Raw genomic sequence first — 19,422 nt, forward strand, 5'->3', positions numbered from 1 at the left:
ATTAAGGGTTGCCTCTGGTGTAATGACTGCAAGTTATTTAGCTGAGTTTGGCTACAAACACGGGTAGAACAGAGATTTTGATATGAAATTCTTTAATTCCCGTCCTCTCCTATGCAAAAAAACCACCTTCTTTGTCTCACAACTTGATTTTTGTTTCATTTATATGAATTATTATTTTAAACCTCTCATCATTTGCTCCCATGACCAAGTCTCCCATCCAGCAAGATGCCTGCTCTGGGCCTGGAGGCTCTTTACAGGGAGTGGAGGAGAAAGAATACTTCTATGTCTTGATAAATTTGCACATTGATATTACAGCACTTAAAATCTAATTTAAAAAGGGAAAAGTAGGCAAGCTGAGAATGAATGAGTCTGTGCTTCCCCTTGCTTAGAAATGTATAGCAAATGGTATTTTGAATTGCTGGTTCTTCTGGGAATTCAGGGATATTTAAATAGCAAAGTGCGAAAGGGTAAATAATATCAGGATAAAAATAATTCTTTCAATTCTCTGCCCGTGTCATAAACACATTCTGCTGGATGCAAATGCGAAGAACTGTAAAAAAGAAATCTGATTTACTTCTCCTATCTTTGTTATCCTCCTTCCACCACCTCATCTAGTTTGGGCAGACTTGTGCATCCACGTCTGACCCCATGAGATCTGCTGGATGGAGGGGTGGTAGAATCATGGGATGGTTTTGGTTGGAAGGGACCCTAAAGCTCATCCAGTTCCAACCCCCTGCCACGGGCAGGGACACCTTCCACTAGAGCAGGTTGCTCCAAGCCCCTGTGTCCAGCCTGGCCTTGAACACTGCCAGGGATGGGGCAGCCACAGCTTCTCTGGGCACCCTGTGCCAGCGCCTCAGCACCCTCACAGGGAAGAGCTTCTGCCTCAGAGCTCATCTCAATGTCCCCTCTGGCAGGTTAAAGCCATTCCCCTTGGCCTGTCCCTACAGGCCCTTGTCCAAAGCCCCTCTCCAGGTTTCCTGGAGCCCCTTTAGGCACTGGAGCTGCTCTAAGGTCTCCCCTTGAGGAGCCTTCTCTTCTCCAGGCTGCCCCAGCCCAGCTCTCTCAGCCTGGCTCCAGAGCAGAGCTGCTTCAGCCCTCGCAGCAGCTCCGGGGCCTCCTCTGGGCTCGCTCCAGCAGCTCCATGTCCCTCCTGTGCTGTTGCCCCAGAGCTGGATCAGGACTGCAGGGGGGGGCTCCCCAGAGCGCAGCAGAGGGGCAGGATCCCCTCCCTGACCTGCTGCTCACGCTCTGGGGGTGCAGCCCAGCACACGGGGAGGTTCTGGGCTCAAGTGCACACTGAAGCTGGGTCATGGGGAGCTTCCATCAACCAACACCCCCAAGTCCTTCTCTTCAGCTCTGCTCTTAATCCATTCTCTGCCCAGCCTGTGTTCGTACTGGGGATTGTCCCAACCCAGGTGCAGGACCTTGCACTTGTCTTTGTAGAACTTCATGAGATTCACATGGTCCCATCTCTCCAGTCTGTCCAGGTCCCTCTGGATCCTATCCCTTCCCTCCAGCATGTTAACGCCATCACATAGCTTGATGTCATCACAAACTTGTTGTGGGTGCATTCAATCCCACTGTCCATGTCATTGACAAAGATGCTGAAGAGGATTGGTCCCAACAGTGACCTCTGAGGGACAGACACCACTTGTTACCCATCTCCATGTAGATATTTAGCCCCTGCTACTCGTTGAGCATGACTGTCCAGCCATGGATGGATGGATGTATGTAGGACCGGGGCCTTCCACCCAGGACATGGTCTTTGTGAATGGATGTGTTTGCCTTTGTCATGATCCATTTGGTCTAAATTCCATCTAGATATTTAAGCATGAGCTTAACTCACAAAATGAAGCTTTGGAGTGTGACTACATACTGTGCTTGCTGGGAAAACATTGCAAAACATCCTCCAGCAGCATCACCAACCCTTCAAAACGCGTTTTAGTCTTGTACAGCATACTTTTTGACACGTGCAGCTACAAAATCTGGCCACAAACTTGTGTTGGTGTTGCCAGCGCTGGTGTTAAGCATTGCAAGGATGAAGGGAGGCTCGTGCCTATCGCTTTGTGTCGAGTGCCCAGAAAGCTACGTATAACATTTGTGCTATCACCCTCCTGCAAAAGGAGCTGGGAGGATGTGTCTTTTGCTGTCAGAAAGGTTATTTGTGGCTTTTAATAATACATAGGAATATGGTCAAGATAAGAATCCTACTCTGTTCTTTTTATCCCCTGCTTGCCTTGCAAATGATGGTACATACGATTAAAATAATGCAAAAGAGTTAAATTAATCTCAGTTAACACTTGCAGGGAGGTTTCTATTTAAAACTCTGCTTTTTCTTCGTAGTGTCACTAGTCAGGAAATGCAGTAGGCAGGTGCCATCTCTTTGTTGCACTGCATGGGCACGTCTCTGCTTTTCAGTGCTGCTGATGATGATGGGGAAAAATAGCATAGGATGGATCTTTTCTTTTCCCATATCCCTTGTCTTTCGCAGCGCCATTAGAAACCAAAGGTTGCACTGGTGATCAGTTCCTTCTTTAAATGTATTCTGAATACGAAAAGAAGAAGAAATGATGGATCAGTGGGTTGCTTTTAATGCTCTTCTGCTGGGATGCAAAGCTATGGGCAATAGCTCTCCCATGGGCAGTTTGGATGTGTTGGCTACTCATCCGCTGGGATGCTGCAAACCAGTTTCCAGCTTCTCCTTGAATGAAGTTAAACCCATCTGCAATACCTTTCCTTACTTCTTCCAGTAAATTTGCTTCCTTTTTATCAAGTAAATGCTTGTGTTGGGTTAAACTGCGATTTCTTTGCTATCTCTGTCATCTCGTCCCTAAATAAAAGCAGAAAAGGACTGCAGAATGTTTGATGCTCTTCATTGTGTAGCATTTGTTTTGTGCTTGTTCCGCTGTCAGCTCACTGCAAAGCCACCCATTGCAAAGATGTGATTTTTTGAGGTTATTTGGGACTTGATTTGTCCTCCCTGCTGCATACATTTATTATAGTTGTAGTCTTGAATAACGTGGTCATGTATTTTCTTCCCCTCTGTAAGACTCCTCCATCATCTGGTGCATGGAGTAAAGGAGTGCTGTAGGTTTTTATTCCAACACTGTTGTGCTGTGGGTTGCCATAGTCTTCATTTCTGTAAAAGAAAATATATTCTTCTTCCATGAGGGACGTTGATCACGTTCATTGCTGAAGTCTGTTGCTGTTTTTCTTTTCCAGTTTATCATGAATCTTCTTGTGATGGAGCAGGGAGGTGCCTCCTTCCTTTTCCTGCATGCGAAAACCGGGCAGATTTGGAGGTGTTGTGACCCACATTTTTTGGATTAACCCATTTCTTTGCTATGTGAGATGCCAAACACTCAAACATGGGATGAAGGAACTCCCAAACTTACTATCAATGGCTGCTTTGTAAAAGAATCTCATATCAGCAGATAGCTCAGGAGCTTTGTGGTGGAGACATGTATCCATGAGCGCTGTTTGTCTTAATGTGTTTCTTTCCCTCCTTGAAATTCCCTTATTATGGAATCACCATCCCTGGAAGTGTTCACACACCGTGTAGGTGAGGCCCTCAGTGACATGGTTTAGTTGTGGCCTTGGCAGTGTTGGGGTAATGGTTGGACTTGATGGTCTTAAAGGTGTTTTCCAGCCTATTTGTTTCTGTGATGCTGTGATCTCATGACTGTGACCACAGTCCTCATGCAGTGGTGTTCACTCTGCAGCTCATGTGCCCCAATTTTGGGTGTTTTGGGGCAGAAAAATCCTCACATGCTGTTTGAGGAAGACTTGGATGATGTCTCGCTGGGTTTGTGAGCTGTGCAACGGTGGCTTTGAGTTCAGGCAGGGGTGACTTAAGGGAAAGTCCAATCTGTGCTGTGCGAAAGCAGAGTTTTTCATGCAAAAAACACCACTTCTTGTCAAAATTTCCTCCTCAAATCTAGAATTTGGTTAGATAACTGTTATTGGAGCTTTTAATGTGTATAGTTTGGTTTGGAAACATATTAGTGGCTAAAAGAAGGGCTTTTTATGAAGGGGAGCAGTGGTTCCAACTAACTGTTGATAATTGCAATTGTGTTTGAGAGTAATTACTAGCAAATGCTTTACAGCATCATGGGATCCCATGATCCCAACCTGGAGATGTTCATTATGCCCCGAGTTGTCCTAATTTTGGAGCAAGTCCAGAGGAGGCCACGAGGATGATCAGGGGCTGGAGCACCTCCTGTATGGAGACAGCCTGAGAACGTTGGGGCTGTTGAGCCTGGAGAAGAGAAGCTGCGTGGAGACCTCAGAGCAGCTTCCAGTGTCTGAAGGGGGCTACAAGAATGCTGGAGAAGGACTCTTCATCAGGGACTGGAGTGAAAGGACAAGGGGTGATGGGTTCAAACTAAAACAGGAGAAGTTCAGGTTAGATGTAAGGAGGAAGTTCTTTCCTGTGAGGGTGCTGAGGCACTGGCACAGGTTGCCCAAAGGAGTGGTGAATGCTCCATCCCTGTCAGTGTTGAAGGCCAGGTTGGACAGAGCCTTGGGTGGCATGGTCTAGTGTGAGGAGACCTTCTCCAAGGCAGGGGGTTGGAACTGGACGATCTTAAGGTCCTTTCCAACCCAAACCATTCTATGGTTCTATGAATTTTGGAGAGGGGAGAGAAGAACACTGCAGTGATGTGTTTGGTGATGGGAAGGTTGATGAGGCTGCAGGAACTGTGCTTGGCTTGCTGGGTAACACCTTGTCTAACATAACACTGTACATGACAGATTTTCTTTATTTCCTATTTATTGCACTTCATCCACCTGGAAACAGGAGCTGCAGACAGCAATCCCTTGAGTGTGTGTAATTTTGCCATTTCTCCTGTCAAAACATCCCTTTTCCAACATGTGAGCTTGACTTTTTGGGCTGATAATGAAGACTATTTGCTTACAAGGCTGGTTGTGCACAGGCACCATTCAACATCCAGCTGGTAACTGAAAGTCCCTCTTTGTCCCTCCTATTTGCCATGGAATCTTTATTAATGAGAAAGAAAACTTTATTGTTTTGAATGGTAATTGCTACAACAACTCGAAGTTCACTCCAAGGAACTGCTTTTTCTATTCCCAGCTAAGAAAAGTTAGGAATCATTTGGCTGTATGAGAGTAGATGCTGAGAGTGAAGGTATAAATTCATCCATGTCATTTTTTACCATCTTCCACGTAGCTGCATCCTTCTTTGGGAGCTGCAGATCTTGATCTTTCACTTTTTGCAGAGTAAAGTGAGAGCTTAATGCAGAGTTTGACTTTTTTCCCCCCACAAACCAGTTGATTTATGATCCTTTGTGACACTGTTACCTTTCCAACTCTCATGGGAACCTCCTTATTTCTTAAATACCCGATTTATACAAGTTTCACTATACCGTTAAATAGCTTGAGATGTGATTTATCTTTCCCACATGTTTTGATGTCTTCTGTCATCTGCCTGATATATCCCCAGCCCCTCTCTTACCTGAGTGCCCGTCGCTGCTGGAGACACCCTCATACCAATCCCATCGAATACTCTGCTGCAGGTAGTAGCCAGGAGTGGATGCTCCATTAAAGAGTATGAGAAATTAAACTTATTAGTATGTATTATTAAATAAGTCTGCATGGAGACCTCAGAGCAGTTTCCAGTGTCTGAAGAGGGCTACAAGGATGCTGGAGAGGGACCTTCATCAGGGGCTGGAGTGATAGGACAAGGGGTGATGGGTTCAAACTGAAACAGGGGAAGTTCAGATTGGATATAAGGAAGAAATTCTTCCCTGTGAGGGTGGTGAGGCACAGGGTGCCCAGAGAATGGTAAATGCTCCATCCCTGGCAGTGTTCAAGGCCAGGATGGACAGAGCCTTGGATGACATGGTCTAGTGTGAGGTGTCCCTGCCCATTGCAGGGGTTTGGAACTAGATGATCTTAAGGTCCATTCCAACCCAAACCATTCTATGATTCTAATCAGCATTTGATATCTGTAATATAGGGCATAAGATCGTATACATATGAAATCCACATAACTAATAATACTGCATGTGTTTTTGGTTGCTTTTATGCTGTTTTTTTTCCATTTATTTTAAAGAATTGACAGTTTCAGTCTTTTCTCCACTGTGGACAGAGCAGAAAGATCAGTGTGGGCAGGCGAATAAGCATAGCTATGATCAGGGAAGCATGTCCAGCCTGCTAATGCTCACCGTCCTCTTACGCACCATCTCCTCCAGGTTGTAAAGCTGTCCAGATTTGTTGTGACAGTGAAAAATCAAGTCATTTTACCAGGACTACTTTTCCTAATGGTAAAGAAGGCAGAAAAGTAATTAAAATGATGGTGCTTAAAGTTGTGCCGAGGCCACTGCATGTTAGTGCCTCGATTTCTCAATGTCAAGGACCTTCCACTTCTATTAACTGCAAAGATGGAAGTAGGTGGCAAAATGTGGGTGTCGAAGGCCCAGAAATGCTGTCCTAAGCTTTTTGACACTTCTGGTTTAGAGAACAAGTGCATGCTTTCCAAAACCCTCTGTAAGTATTGGTCATGCATCACGGGGGAGTTTCATAGGTATGTGTTGTTCTTCCCTAAATGTAATGGGTTGCTACCCAAGCAAGTGCCCTTGGAGATGCATCTTAGTAAGTGGTGTAAACAGGACTGCAGTATTACAGTAAAAAAAGGTTGTTGCAACTTTGAATGTGAAAGAGCAGATTGACATCTTGCTACAGACACTTTCCTGATGAGCATCTTTAGAGCTTCAAGCAGTTGGGTTTCTTCTCCTTTGCCCCAAACGTAGGGCAATGGAGAAGATTTCAATCTGTATTTGTTTTGCCCACCCTGCTCATGGAAACACCTGCAGTTGAATTGTAAAGATCCTCTTCTTTGTGCGTGGAAACCTTTGTACAGGTGTACCTTTGTTTCCTTTCCTATATAGAGAGATGTCCCATGGGCTCTGGGGTCTACAGGCTTCCTCTTCTCTCTTTGTCTAGCTCCTTACCTAGTGCATTATGCTTTTTAAAATTAGGTAGAATTTACTATAAGCCTATATTTGGAAACAGGGCAATGGGTCTTTGTCTTGTTTGTGATGCATTTGAACACAGAATATAAAGAGAGTGTGTAGAAAGCAGTCCACACGCCTCCTGGCTTTGACTATCCCTTTCCCTTTGGCTCCTGGCAAGACCAGAAAGAGTTTCTGTGTTTCCCTTGGTGGTTGCTTCATGGGCTTGGGATGCTGCTGGCTGCTTCAGCCCCGTTGGAGTACAATGGAAGGGTTCAGCTTTTGTTGCCTTTCTCTGCCAGCTGAAATGAGACTGAGATGATAAAGCTTTGCTCTTTGCAAGCAAATTGCTTTTGAAACTCTGTGGTTCTTCCTGGGTTGAGGCAATAATCCAACTCCTTGGAAACAGGCAGTGGCCTTCAAGGTAAGGCAATGAGTGGTCTTCACCAGTCTTTAACATGCAGATGGAGCCACTTGGCTGCCTCCCTCTAGAACAGCTTTGATAGAGGAAGACTTACGGACCTCCTGTCCTTGCTCTTCTCCCGTAGCCCGGAGAGGGTTGTCACGGTCAGTTAAGGGCTGGGTGAACGTCATCGTGATGGATGCCATCTCAAACTCTACCAGCCCCATGATAAAGGCCTTTTAGTTGACCGAAGCAATGTTTTCTGGTGGTTCATTGTGTTCCATTTCCATTACTTGCCTTCCTGGGCACACCAAGGGTGGTTCTGCTTGGGTGGCTGCACGTCACGTTGCAAAGTCACTCTTCTAAACAGATGAGGGTGACTTTGCCCTAGCTGTGTTGGTAGCTGGGCTCCACTGCTGGTTCCCTGCATCACATCTTGTAAATAACTCCGGTTTTCAGTTGCTTTTCCTGGACCTGTTTACACCTTGTCAAAAATAATTACAACCTCCGAGACTGGGGTTTGCTGAGCGAGGGGGTGAGGGCACAGCAAAACCTGCAATCCATGTGGTTTTGGTGTGCTTTCATCCACACGGTGCTGCTGGTGGGACCGGGGTGTCCCTTTTGGGGCATGAATCAAGCTGTGCTCGTGCTCACCTGGGATAACTCCTATTCTGAGCATGAGGTTTCTTTCCTCTGTTCAGCATCATCTTAAATTCATGTCCCGGGCGCTGCCTCCCTCACCTGCTTTATTACCTCTTAATGTGTTTTCCCAAGTACGCCTCGCGCTCGGATAAACCTCTCCTGCTTTCCTTGACTGCAAAGCTGGCTCTTTGCATCATCTTCCTCCTCCAGCTGCTGCGTGCATCCTTCCTCCATCCACACAGAGAGACTTTGCTGCTTCTTAGCTTGCTTTTTGAGTGCTTTGGAGCTTGTGTATCCCCCTCAAGAAGCGGATGGATGCCATTGCTCCTGGTTTTCCACCCGAGCCGGTGTTAGCTGTGGTCATGCGTGGAGCCGGTGGGGAAGACAGGAGTATTTTTAGCTTGTACTTCTGTGCTCCACTCAGGGGGCCGCCCACAGTGGAGTATTAAAATAATAGCGGGGACATTGGATAAGCTCTGCAGTAAAACGTTGAGATGCAAATTGCCATCTAAAGAGCAAACCTCAAGGTGATTTTTGGCAACGCGATGCAAGGCTCCGGAGCAAAGTGTTTTGAATAAAGATTACAGCAAGGGATTTTTGCCCAGAGGGGCACACACTGGTCTCATTTATTCTGAAGCTCAACAGAGCTTGTAATTCAGTGTTGGAAGCCAACAGGGTGAAACGTACGCACCTTTGAAAAGGTATTAGATGAGCATTGGTAAAACCAAATGTAACGTCACTGCTGGAACTTGAATTTCCAGGGTTGTAGAAGCAATAAATCCGGTTGCATTGCATTTGCAAGCCATTCCTGGGCACTGTCCCGGGAAGAGGTGGCTCTGATGGCTGCAGAGTTGGGTTGGGAGGTTTAGAGGCTGATAATAAATGAGATTGTGCTGGCTGACTCAGGGGTGCTTTGACTTTCATCTTCAAGTTGGTGATGGGCAGTTTGGCTGTTTGGAACCTTGCACTAAGAAATTGGGTAAAATATGAATCACTTTTCTGTTACTGTTGTTTTGTTTTCCTGGTTAATGACTTCATTGTGGCACTATTGGGAAGGAAACGGCAGTAAATTAGGAGAACCAAAGCAGTGGTTTCATGGTCCTTGCTTTGCGACTGTCCAAGCAGTCCCGTGTCCATCAGTACGAGTCAGAGGTACCATTTCTCCTTCTTTTCCCCTCAAGTTCACTTGTATTCAACAGCTACAGCTCAGCAGCTATGTGGGGTTTCAGCAAGGTAAAGCAGTGATCCTGCTTCAGTAAGGACTGAGGGACATCAAGAGAAGCTATCACGTGCCATGGAACCACAGGCCAAAAGTTGCCATATTTAGTATTTGAGGACTGAAAAGCACGTGGAAGTTCTAACCTCTTCTGCACTGACATTACCTTCTTTTCTTACCCACTCTTGCCCAATATTCCTGTCGATCCAACTTTTGAACCTTATTTGACTTGTGGTATCTCTTCATGATGCATTTAAGATGTCCTTGATGACTTGAACACTAGCAAGAGCTCAGGTCCTCCCCCTTCTCTCACATGTATCCCCCATAACTAGATTATAACCATAATAATTGAGTGATTCCTGTGTGCTGGTGATGGGTTTACTAACATAGATGTTTCCTGGACAGAGCTGACCAAATGTTTTTGCCTGTGGACCATTACAGCATCCTCAGCCATTGGATAGGAAGGCTGGAAGACTGCATCTGCAATGTTTTTTATCACCCATGTATGATTTCTCACTTAAATAATCTGAGCTGAGGTGTGCATTGGACTTTTACACCCCATCAAATCATCACGGGCCATGGTTGGACTGGAGTGAACCCAACAGGCCCAATAGAATAGGGGGAGAACGTGCCTTGGAGCTTGGTTTTCCTCATTGTACATCACAGTGATGATAGATTTTTATGACTTAAGAGGCCATTTGAAATTTGCACTTAAAATTGAGGAATCTGTACCCAGATGTGCAAAGTTTTGTATCATGAATTTAGCTACTGGTAGCAAGAGGTAGCTTAATGTGTGAGTGCTGCTGTGCTTTTTTAGGGTATAACTGCTGGAGGAATCAATTCCATGCAGGTTTTGTTTAGTTACTTGCAAATGGAGAGTTTTAAGAGACAGAGGTCGGTGGACTTGCTGCAGTGAGAAGTGGATTTGAGTCATAGAATCATAGAATGGTTTGGGTTGGAAAGGACCTAAAGATCATCCAGTTCCAACCCCCTGCCATGGGCAGGGACGCCTCACACTAGACCATGTAGCCCAAGGCTCTCTGTTCAGCCTGGCCTTGAACACTGCCAGGGATGGAGCATTTACCACTTCTCTGGGCAACCTGTTCGAGCGCCTCACCACCCTCACAGTAAAGAACTTCTTCCTTATATTCCAGTTCTTGAGAAGCGACTACTGTGGTTCTTCAAGAAATACTAATTTTTAGGTTTTTTTGTTGTTTCTTATATTGCGAAGCTTGGGCATTGTTGAGGGAAAGAAGGGTTTGTATCACAATAAGTATATTGCTCTAGGATTGGAAGCTGGCAGTAAATGAGGCAACTTCTTGTGTGTTTTGGGTTTGGTTTGGGGTTTGTATTGCTGGTGTGTTTGTTTTTTTAGTTCTATGAGATAGGTACAAATCTGTACCTTTTAGAGGCTGAAAGGGATGATCTTCAATGGAAATGAAAGTAATTGGTAGCTAATTTTTTGTCCTTTCAATGTAGCATGGAAGAACCAGGTGGCTGAGACTTTGTGGAAACATGTTCTGACTTTGGTACAAGTTTGTGTTGATCACTCTTAGTTCACTTGTGTCCTTTTACTTTAATTATATGCTCCAATACCATAAGACTTTTAAATATCATATTTTGAGGGTATTCTCTGCCAAAACTGAATGGTTTAAGTGCAGATCCTGTTGGCAGGCGTCTCGGGAGCTGTTGTCTTCCCTCCTTTGTAACCCCGGCCTCTCTTGCATAGTTTTCCCCTCCTTAAAAGTTAAATAGAGTCTGATAAAACAGCAGAGCCTTTTAAAACATCACAGGAAGGTGCATAGAAACTCAGAAAGTGGTGGTCTCATGAGCTCACATGAGCCCTTTGGAGCTCACTGTGTCCTGCTTGCGTCTCAACAGTGCTGAGCGAGTAGAAGAAAATCATCTTTGTAGCTCGGTTCAGGCACGTCTTAAATCTTCCTTGTGTCTGTCCTTTGCGGTTCCTGCATCTCTTTGGCATTAAACATAAGCTGCTGGTTACGTCTTCCAGAGCTCTTCTTGTGCTGCCTTATGCCTCATTGAGATATTGACTCTTCCCTTTGAGGTCATGAATCTCTGTTCCTAACTTTGAAATGCTCCAAGTCTCGAAATTCTTTTATCCTGATGAAATCACCCATGAACATACGTAATGATGCTTTAATTTCCCCAAACCTTGCTGGTTTTGATAGTGTATCTTCAAGGAACCTCAGAGCCAACTGTCACACCAGTGTTTTCTGTCTCCCAAGGTTGTCTCAGTGTTTCCTGATGTTTCCCATCCAGTCTGTGTTCAACTCTCTCTGCATTCAATCTCATATTTTAAGGTCTTCAAAGCAGGAGTCATCTCCTTACTCTGTATTTATACAGCATTTAACGTGATGCAGATGTGATTCCAAAGGGATGCTGTTGATAATGCCTTTCAAATTGTTGTTGTGGTAGTTGACAATCTTGGGAATGCTGTCCCTTTTTTAATTATATATATATGTAATTAAAATACATATATGTATATAGAATTATGGTATAGAAGGATTTGGGTTGTAAAGGAACTTAAGATCATCCAGGGACAGGGATCATCCATGGGCAGGGACACCTCACACTAGACCATGTCACCCAAGGCCCTATCCAACCTGGCCTTGAACGCTGCCAGGGATGGAGCATTCACCACTTCCTTGGGCACCCTGTGCCAGCATCTCAGCACCCTCACAGTAAAGAGCTTCTTCTTTATATCCAACCTAAACTTCCCCTCTTTCAGCTTGAACCCATCACCCCTCGTCCTATCACTCCAGTCCCTGATGAAGAGGTGTGTGTATTTATATATATGTTTTTATATATAGAAATATATATAAATATATATATAAAAATATATGCATATATGTATATGTATATTGGCCAGGAACAAAAGTTAAGGCATTGTAGCATGTTAACATTTGAAAATCTCATAAATAATAGGAGCTATATATTTCTTTCTGTCCCTACCTTGGCTTTTTTGGTAACTATGATATCAGCTGCTTCGTGTGGGGAAGCTGAAACGGTGAACTCTGATCTCACTGGGAAAGAAAGCTTTCTTCTAAAGCACTGCATTTAGACTAATTCTGTCTGCCATGCGATGCTGAGGATTTGTGATCCTCGGCAGGCATTTGACAGATCTTAACTAGTTATGCTATGTTTTGTCAATCAAAATTAAACGCCCACCTCCCTCCTTCCTACTTTCTCTCTCTCTTCCAGCTTTTTTTATTTAGGTTGGTCATTAAAATTGCTTATAACCATAGAAACGAGGAAAACCCGCCCCTTACATTCCAGCTCTTTAGCGTGATATTCCTGTACTGACATCATATGAGTTATAGACACGATGGCTTAAAAAAAACCCCAAAAACTCCTGCAGGTAGGCAGAGTTGTCATTAATTCCTCCCCGTAACAGAGTTGTTCCTACGGTTGCACGTCCCTCTTGCATTCCTATATGGTTTCCAGCAGAAAGAGAGACCCTGCTGCAAAGAAACCACCTGACAAGATAGAATCAGACAAGAAAACAGATAGATCCGTGGGATAGGAAGGGTGGGAGGATGAGATAAGGAGAAGATGGGTCAATAAGAAGTCTCATGTGTGTTACAGTGCGTGTTGATAACTTCAGTGTTGGTTTTCCTCCTCTTAGGGCTGCCTGCACTGTTGGGTGCTCTGAGAGATGGGCAAGGATGCTGGAGAGGGACTCTTCATCAGGGACTGGAGTGATAGGACAAGGGGTGATGGGTTCAAACTGAAACAGGGGAAGTTCAGGTTAGATCTAAGGAAGAAGTTCTTCCCTGTGAGGGTGCTGAGGCGCTGGCACAGGGTGCCCAGAGAAGCTGTGGCTGCCCCATCCCTGGCAGTGTTCAAGGCCAGGTTGGACACAGGGGCTTGGAGGAACCTGCTCTAGCGGAAGGTGTCCCTGCCCGTGGCAGGGGGTTGGAACTGGATGAGCTTTAAGCTCCTTTCCAACCCAAACCATTCTATGATTGTATAATGTTGATACTTATGCAAAGCTGGACCCCCAGTTTTCTATGGTTAAGGACCTGAACCTCCACTTGGCAGGATGGGATGTGTCATGGCTTAGCTTGTTCTGAAAAATCAAAATGATTACTGGTTTCTGCAGTTTAAAAATGCTTGACTCAAGTTTACATGAAGGTGATAGAAAACCCTTCCTTTAGGAGCCATGAACGCCCTGAGATTTCAGTGCTGGACTCTGTGTCCAGCTGTTTTCATTTGGAGCAGGATTGTTCTATGTGAGATTGCTTGAGATAAGGTTTCTAAATCATTTCCCTCACCTTAAGTTGCAGTATTAGTTGTTTCATCTCTTACAAATGAAAGGAGTAATCAATCAGATGAAAATAGGTAACTGCAGCTGCCAGCATTGCTTTCTGTAGCTTGCTCAGTATTGGTCTTTGGGAACTTGGTAGCACATGGAAAGTGGTACCAAGTGGTCATGGAATGACTTTCCTGTGTATGTGATGGCAGGGCTGGAGGGATCTCTGCTTTTACATCTTTTCTAATAGATTTCAAACCAACCCACCCCACAAAAAGCCAAAACAAACCCACAAACCCCAGAAAACCACTCCGAGGATTGTTGATTATTGACTTTCTGTCTGCCAATGTGTAAATGTGAACCAGTAGAGAAAGGTACTTCCTATTGATGCTTCCTTAGATGTGTTAGAGGAGGAACAGGATTTGGACAAGGAGTCCTGCATCTCTGTGATGCCAATGCACATGCTTTGTGTGTTGCTGTGCTGCGATTACAAAGAGGGAGGGCTGCCTCCTTGAGCAATCGGAGCATGTCTTGATGTTTGGAAGGTCTCCAGATGGAGATGGGCATTGCTCCTGAGGTAGTTGGATGCAAGAGTTTCATTGCTCGCTCTATAGGATGCTTTGTCTCTTGGGAAGATGAATTTTGACCTTTGGCCAGAGAAATACGAGGAAGAAGTGTTGTGTGATGTAGCATGACAAGGCGTTGCTGAGGAACATCTTAAAATTTAAAGGTCTTACTTATTTACCCTGTCTTTGAAAGCCGGCACCAGTCCCTGTACTTTGAACTTAAAGGCCCTTAATGGTTTTTCGTATGTGTTGGAGCTTCTGCTGTTGGCTTTTGAGGGTATTGAAATAGATTGTGCTCGTTGAAGAAGAAAACAGGGTAATTGTAATTGTGTGGTTTTTCTATGGGTATGAAAACTCAGGGCAGGAGCTCCTTCAGCACCCTTTGCTGCTCTCTCCACCATTCAGTGTCATCCCATGTGATCTGACTTTCTCCTTCATCCCATCTGAGGAAGGGATAAGAAAACATTGATGATAAGTGTGATGATGCTGCTCCTGCTTAAAATGAGCCGTTTTCAGCAGTTCATGGAATGGTTTGGGTTGGAAGGGACCTTAAGGCTCATCCAATTCCAACCCCCTAGAGCAGGTTCCACTAGAGCAGGTTGCTCCAAGCCCCTGTGTCCAACCTGGCCTTGAACACTGCCAGGGATGGGGCAGCCACAGCTTCTCTGGGCAACCTATGAGTGCCTCACTACTATCATAGTAAATAATTTCTTCTACATACTTAACTTTACACAGTGTAAAACTGCCTCTACCTGAGTTACCTAAATCATTCTTTTTCTTACTTGCTATTTTATATTTTATTAAAGCATAATAAACTGCATTAAAACCATGTTAAATTCCTTCCGAAGCATTGGTTTCCAATTTTGGGATGTAAAATCCGTTGTTAAAGTGTGTGTGTGTGTGAAATGGGTTTATTCCATCATTAACTAGAGTCTCCCGAGTTATTTCAGCTATCAGATCTTTATGGATTTTGTTCCAAAATATGCAGTTGTGTATCTGTCTATGTAGATACGATATCTCTGTCTATTGCTCGATACACAAGCATGTGCATATGTCTGAATAATCTTCCCCAAAGTAGTATTTATTTTTTCCTCTTTCTGTGTATTTTTAGTTAAAAATCAATTCTGAAGATACCATAATGATTTTTCAGTCTGCTAACCTTGCTTTAAAACAAATTGGCTGCTGTTAGAAAGGCACGAGTCCCCTGCGTGGCTTTGTGTTATACCATCCTAGCGAAGGTTTTGCTCTTCTGTGCTGGGAACTCATCCAGTGCTGGGTCCACTTGGTTGTGTGCTTCTAGTTTAGCAATCCCTTCAGTTGCATGGACTTTCCCTTTGTAGGAACATAGGGAAAATGCTGACAGATCCTGCTTAACTGGCTGAGGTTGAATATAAAACATGAGATCATGAAGCAGAGGGAAATGGTATTTCTATGAAATCATGAATTGCAGATTACAAATTACTTGTTGTATTTCACTGGGCGTTCCCTAATGTTTGCATCTGAAATTAAATGGAAGGAGTGGTTTGGGTTGAGGGCTTTTTATCCATATGTTACATTAGCAGGAGATTTTCTGTAGGCCAAAAGTAGATATACAATATATACATTGCCTAATGTGTACGTTTCTCTTTAAGTATTTCACAGGGTGTGAAAACTCCCAAAGTCAAACCTAAAGATATGGCTAAAACCTGAGTCTTGGGAATACGTGTGCTTCAGACTGGGGGGGAAAACAGCAGATAAAAAACCTGTATGAACTTCTGATTTCCATTTTATTTCCTTTCTCCTGACAGAGACAACACTGCTGAGACGGGCCGTGGCTCCACTGGGTATTGCTGCTTAGTGCCGAACAAGTGGCTTCACAACACAAAGGAATAATATTGTGGGTGAGATATTTTTGGCTGTTTTCTTTCTTTGACAATCTTTCCTGTTTCAGCTTCTTTCTTTTGGTTTGGTTGTTTTTATCCATATCCCTTCAACTTCTTGATTATGTAGACTCAGCCTCTGAAATCTACAAAACATCAGCACTTGTAGATGTTCACCTCTGGATGGTGTCTTCTGCTCTTGCGGGTGGTTTCCTTGTTTTAACTGGTTAATACTGGGTGATCTCCATCCTAATCTTCCCCTGCAGTTGATCTTGCCTGGCTTTGCTGGTTTGTTAAGCTCTGGGATGTCAGATGTCCCATTCTCATGGTGCATTGGCTTTGAGTTGGGCTTTCTGACCAAAGCGAGCGTTAACGGGTGCTCTCTGCTAGGAGCAGATGGTCAGTGAAACATTCATTTCTCAAGGTGTAACAAACAGACTGAATTTGTAAAACCTATAGAGCTTTTGATCAGCAGAAATAGTTTTCTTAAACTACATCTGTTTTTCCCACCTGGAGTACCATTAACAGTAATTTCTGTTGCGGCTAGAACAGTTGTTTCATGTGCTTCAACTTAAGCACAGGGAATAAGCCTTTTCTTAGGTATTTTTGGTTTGGGCTCTGTTCCTTCTTCATAGAATACTTCGAAAAGTATTTCACAATTAGAAAATGGGAAGGGTTTTATGTATTTAACTGAATCAGTTGGTTATCTTGCACTTAATTCTTATTTAAGAAATCATGGTCTTTGAAACAAATCCTTAAAAAGGATTTTATTTCTCTACATCCATTTCCCATAGCATGGGGAGCCTTGGCATATTCCAGCCCCATTTTGTATGCAGAGCTAACCAAATCTGTACCATTCAGTCAATAGCATGCAAAAAGCATGGCTGTTAACATCCTGAGTAATCACCAACAACGGAGTAAATACAAGGGTAATGAGATTAAGGGGAAAAAGGAACACAAGCAGCTCCCCATGGGCCCATAGCCGGTGGCAGCCCCGGGCCCAGCATGGCTGTAGATGCAATAGTGATTTTGCTGCTGTTCCTCATACAACGCTTAATGAGTTCCTACTGCTGGCATTTTTCTTTAGATACAGTATCGTATCATTAAATCCCACTCCTTGCAAGAGGTTTTTATTTTATATTCTTTAAATAGGCCTTTATTTATGTTTTTTTCTTGTTTGTTTCTAGTGCTTGGGCTCAGTGATAAGGTGTCTGATTAGCCCTTGTCTTCTGAAGTCTTCTCCCAACTATCTAATACCCTCCTAGATATCTCTTCAAGGCCACAGAGGAATTGGCCCAAGTCTTTTCTGGGAAGCATGCTGCCATCAGAATAGTATACCCAGAAGTACATTGAGATTTAACTCTTATTTTCTTATCACAAGCTCTGTCTTGACTTGATTTTGTTTGTCTTTTGCTTTCTTCTTCCAAGTGCTTTCCATCAAATCCTCTTCATTAAGTCTCGCAGGGAGAGAAATACCCATTTCCAATCAAAACCATGGCATTTTCCTACCGTAGTATCTCTCTCTGTTCCAGGTTAGTGGGTTTTCTGGACATGGTTCTTTCTGTCCATCTTCCTCTAGCATGTTCTGGCATTCATCAATGTTTTCTCAATGCCTCTACCTCAGAGTTGTTTATTCGAGTTTCCTCCACCCAAACCTGCATATGCGTGGTTGAGTCAAAGCTATAGGCACCGACTCCCCTTACTGGTCACTTGTCAAACTGCAACGTATTTTTTTGTCTATTTGAAATGAAAATGCCTTCCTGAGAAACCCATTTCTTTTACTCAAGATAAATCTTGTACTTTCAACTCCGGCTTTTCTTTTTATGATGGCTCTGATTAAACTGCAAACCTTCAGCTTACACAATTCAGGTGGAGCGTGGGCACTGCACATTGCCTAAATGAATTATTCACCTCTTAGCTTTTGTTTCTATTTGTTGGAGGTTTTTGTGGGGTTTCGGATAGTTGTTGTTGCTTTCTTCTTTTAGTACTGCAAGTTATTTCCCTCCTGTTTCAATTGAGAAGGGCAGTGATTTCTCTCTCTCCTATCAGCTCTTTTGCATTTGGGTCTGAGGATGACTGGTTAAGGGACCAGCAGCACAAGTAGTGTTTGCCTTGGTCCCTCCAACTGCAGGTAATCATAGAATGGTTTGGGTTGGAAAGGAACCTAAAGATCATCCAGTTCCAAACCCCTGCCATGGGCAGGGACACCTTCCACTAGAGCAGGTTGCTCCAAGCCCCTGTGTCCAACCTGGCCTTGAACACGGCCAGGGATGGAGCATTTGCCACTTCTTTGGGCAACCCATTCCAGCACCTCACCACCCTCACAGTAAAGAACTTCTTCCTTATATCTAACCTGAACTTCCTCTGTTTCAGTTTGAACCCATCACCCCTTGTCCTTTCACTCCAGTCCCTGATGAAGGTCCCTCTCCAGCACCCTTGTAGCCCCCTTCAGATACTGGAAGCTGCTCTGAGGTCTCCACGCAGCTTCTCTTCTCCAGGCTGAACAGCCCCAATGTTCTCAGATTGTCTTCATATGATGGAGTCAGACACAGGAAGACCCAGCAGATCAATACCTGGCTCTGAGCTTGGTGTCATGGGGGTTTTATTGGGGTTTGATCATGTTGGTCTACATTATACCAGTCCAGCAGGCAACAGGTACACCTGTGTCAAAGGGGGAAAAGGATCTTTGCACACAAGTTATCAGGGCTCTCTGAAAGAGCTTTAAACTAGATTTGAAGGGGGAAAAGGATAAAGCCAGGCTCACTAGAGATAAGCCTGGTAGCAGCATTTCAGTATTTGAGGCCTGGTGGGCTAGTGAGGTCTGCAGCCTTAGTGGAGGTAGGGAATGGAGATCCATGTGGCAGCAAAGGGTTATTGATGTTTTAGAAACTATGGAAGTGTGTGAGAATGGTCATGTAGGAATTAGGGCTTTTCTCCTGGAAAAGGTGGTGGGATTAATAGCCCAGTTGAAGTACATCTATACCAATAGATGTAGCATGGGTAACAAACAGGAGGAGCTGGAAGCCCTTGTGCAGCAGGAAAACTGTGACATAGTTGTCATCATGGAAACATGGTGGGATGAGTGGCACAACTGGAGTGTTGCAGTGGATGGCTATAAGCTGTTGAGAAGGGATAGGCAAGGAAGGTGGTGGTGGGGTAGCCCTGTGTGTTAGAGAATGTTTTGATTGTCTAGAGCTTAATGATGATGACAATAGGGTTGAATGTTTATGGGTAAGAATAAGGGTGAAGCCCAACAAGGCAGGTATCATGGTGGGAGTCTGTTATAGACCACCCAACCAGGATGAAAAGACAGAAGAAATATCCTGTAAGCAGCTGGGAGAAGTCTCACAATGGCCAGTCCTTGTTCTTGCAGTGAACTTCAACTTACCACATCTGCTGGAAATACAATACAGCAGAGGGGAAACATTCCAGGAGGTTCATGGATCAAGTGTGCCCTGAGAGGACACCAAGTTCGATGGGACTGTTGAT

General features: G+C 44.2%; 1 protein-coding gene across 6 annotated transcripts in view; it reads left to right on the forward strand.

The window, feature by feature from the left end:
• Window positions 1-19,422, forward strand: part of TSNARE1 (t-SNARE domain containing 1) — a 490,869-nt gene that overhangs the window by 2,808 nt on the left and 468,639 nt on the right. For 4 of the 6 annotated variants that reach the window (XM_030512202.1, XM_030512220.1, XM_030512241.1 and 1 more), the window contains exon 2: window positions 15,862-15,954. The gene's annotated coding sequence lies outside the window, so the exon portion shown is untranslated. The remainder of the gene's footprint in view (window positions 1-15,861; window positions 15,955-19,422) is intronic. The other 2 variants (XM_030512211.2, XM_030512231.2) reach the window with 1 other exon arrangement.

Source organism: Strigops habroptila, chromosome 1, assembly GCF_004027225.2.
Source record: "Strigops habroptila isolate Jane chromosome 1, bStrHab1.2.pri, whole genome shotgun sequence".
NCBI lineage: Eukaryota > Metazoa > Chordata > Aves > Psittaciformes > Psittacidae > Strigops > Strigops habroptila.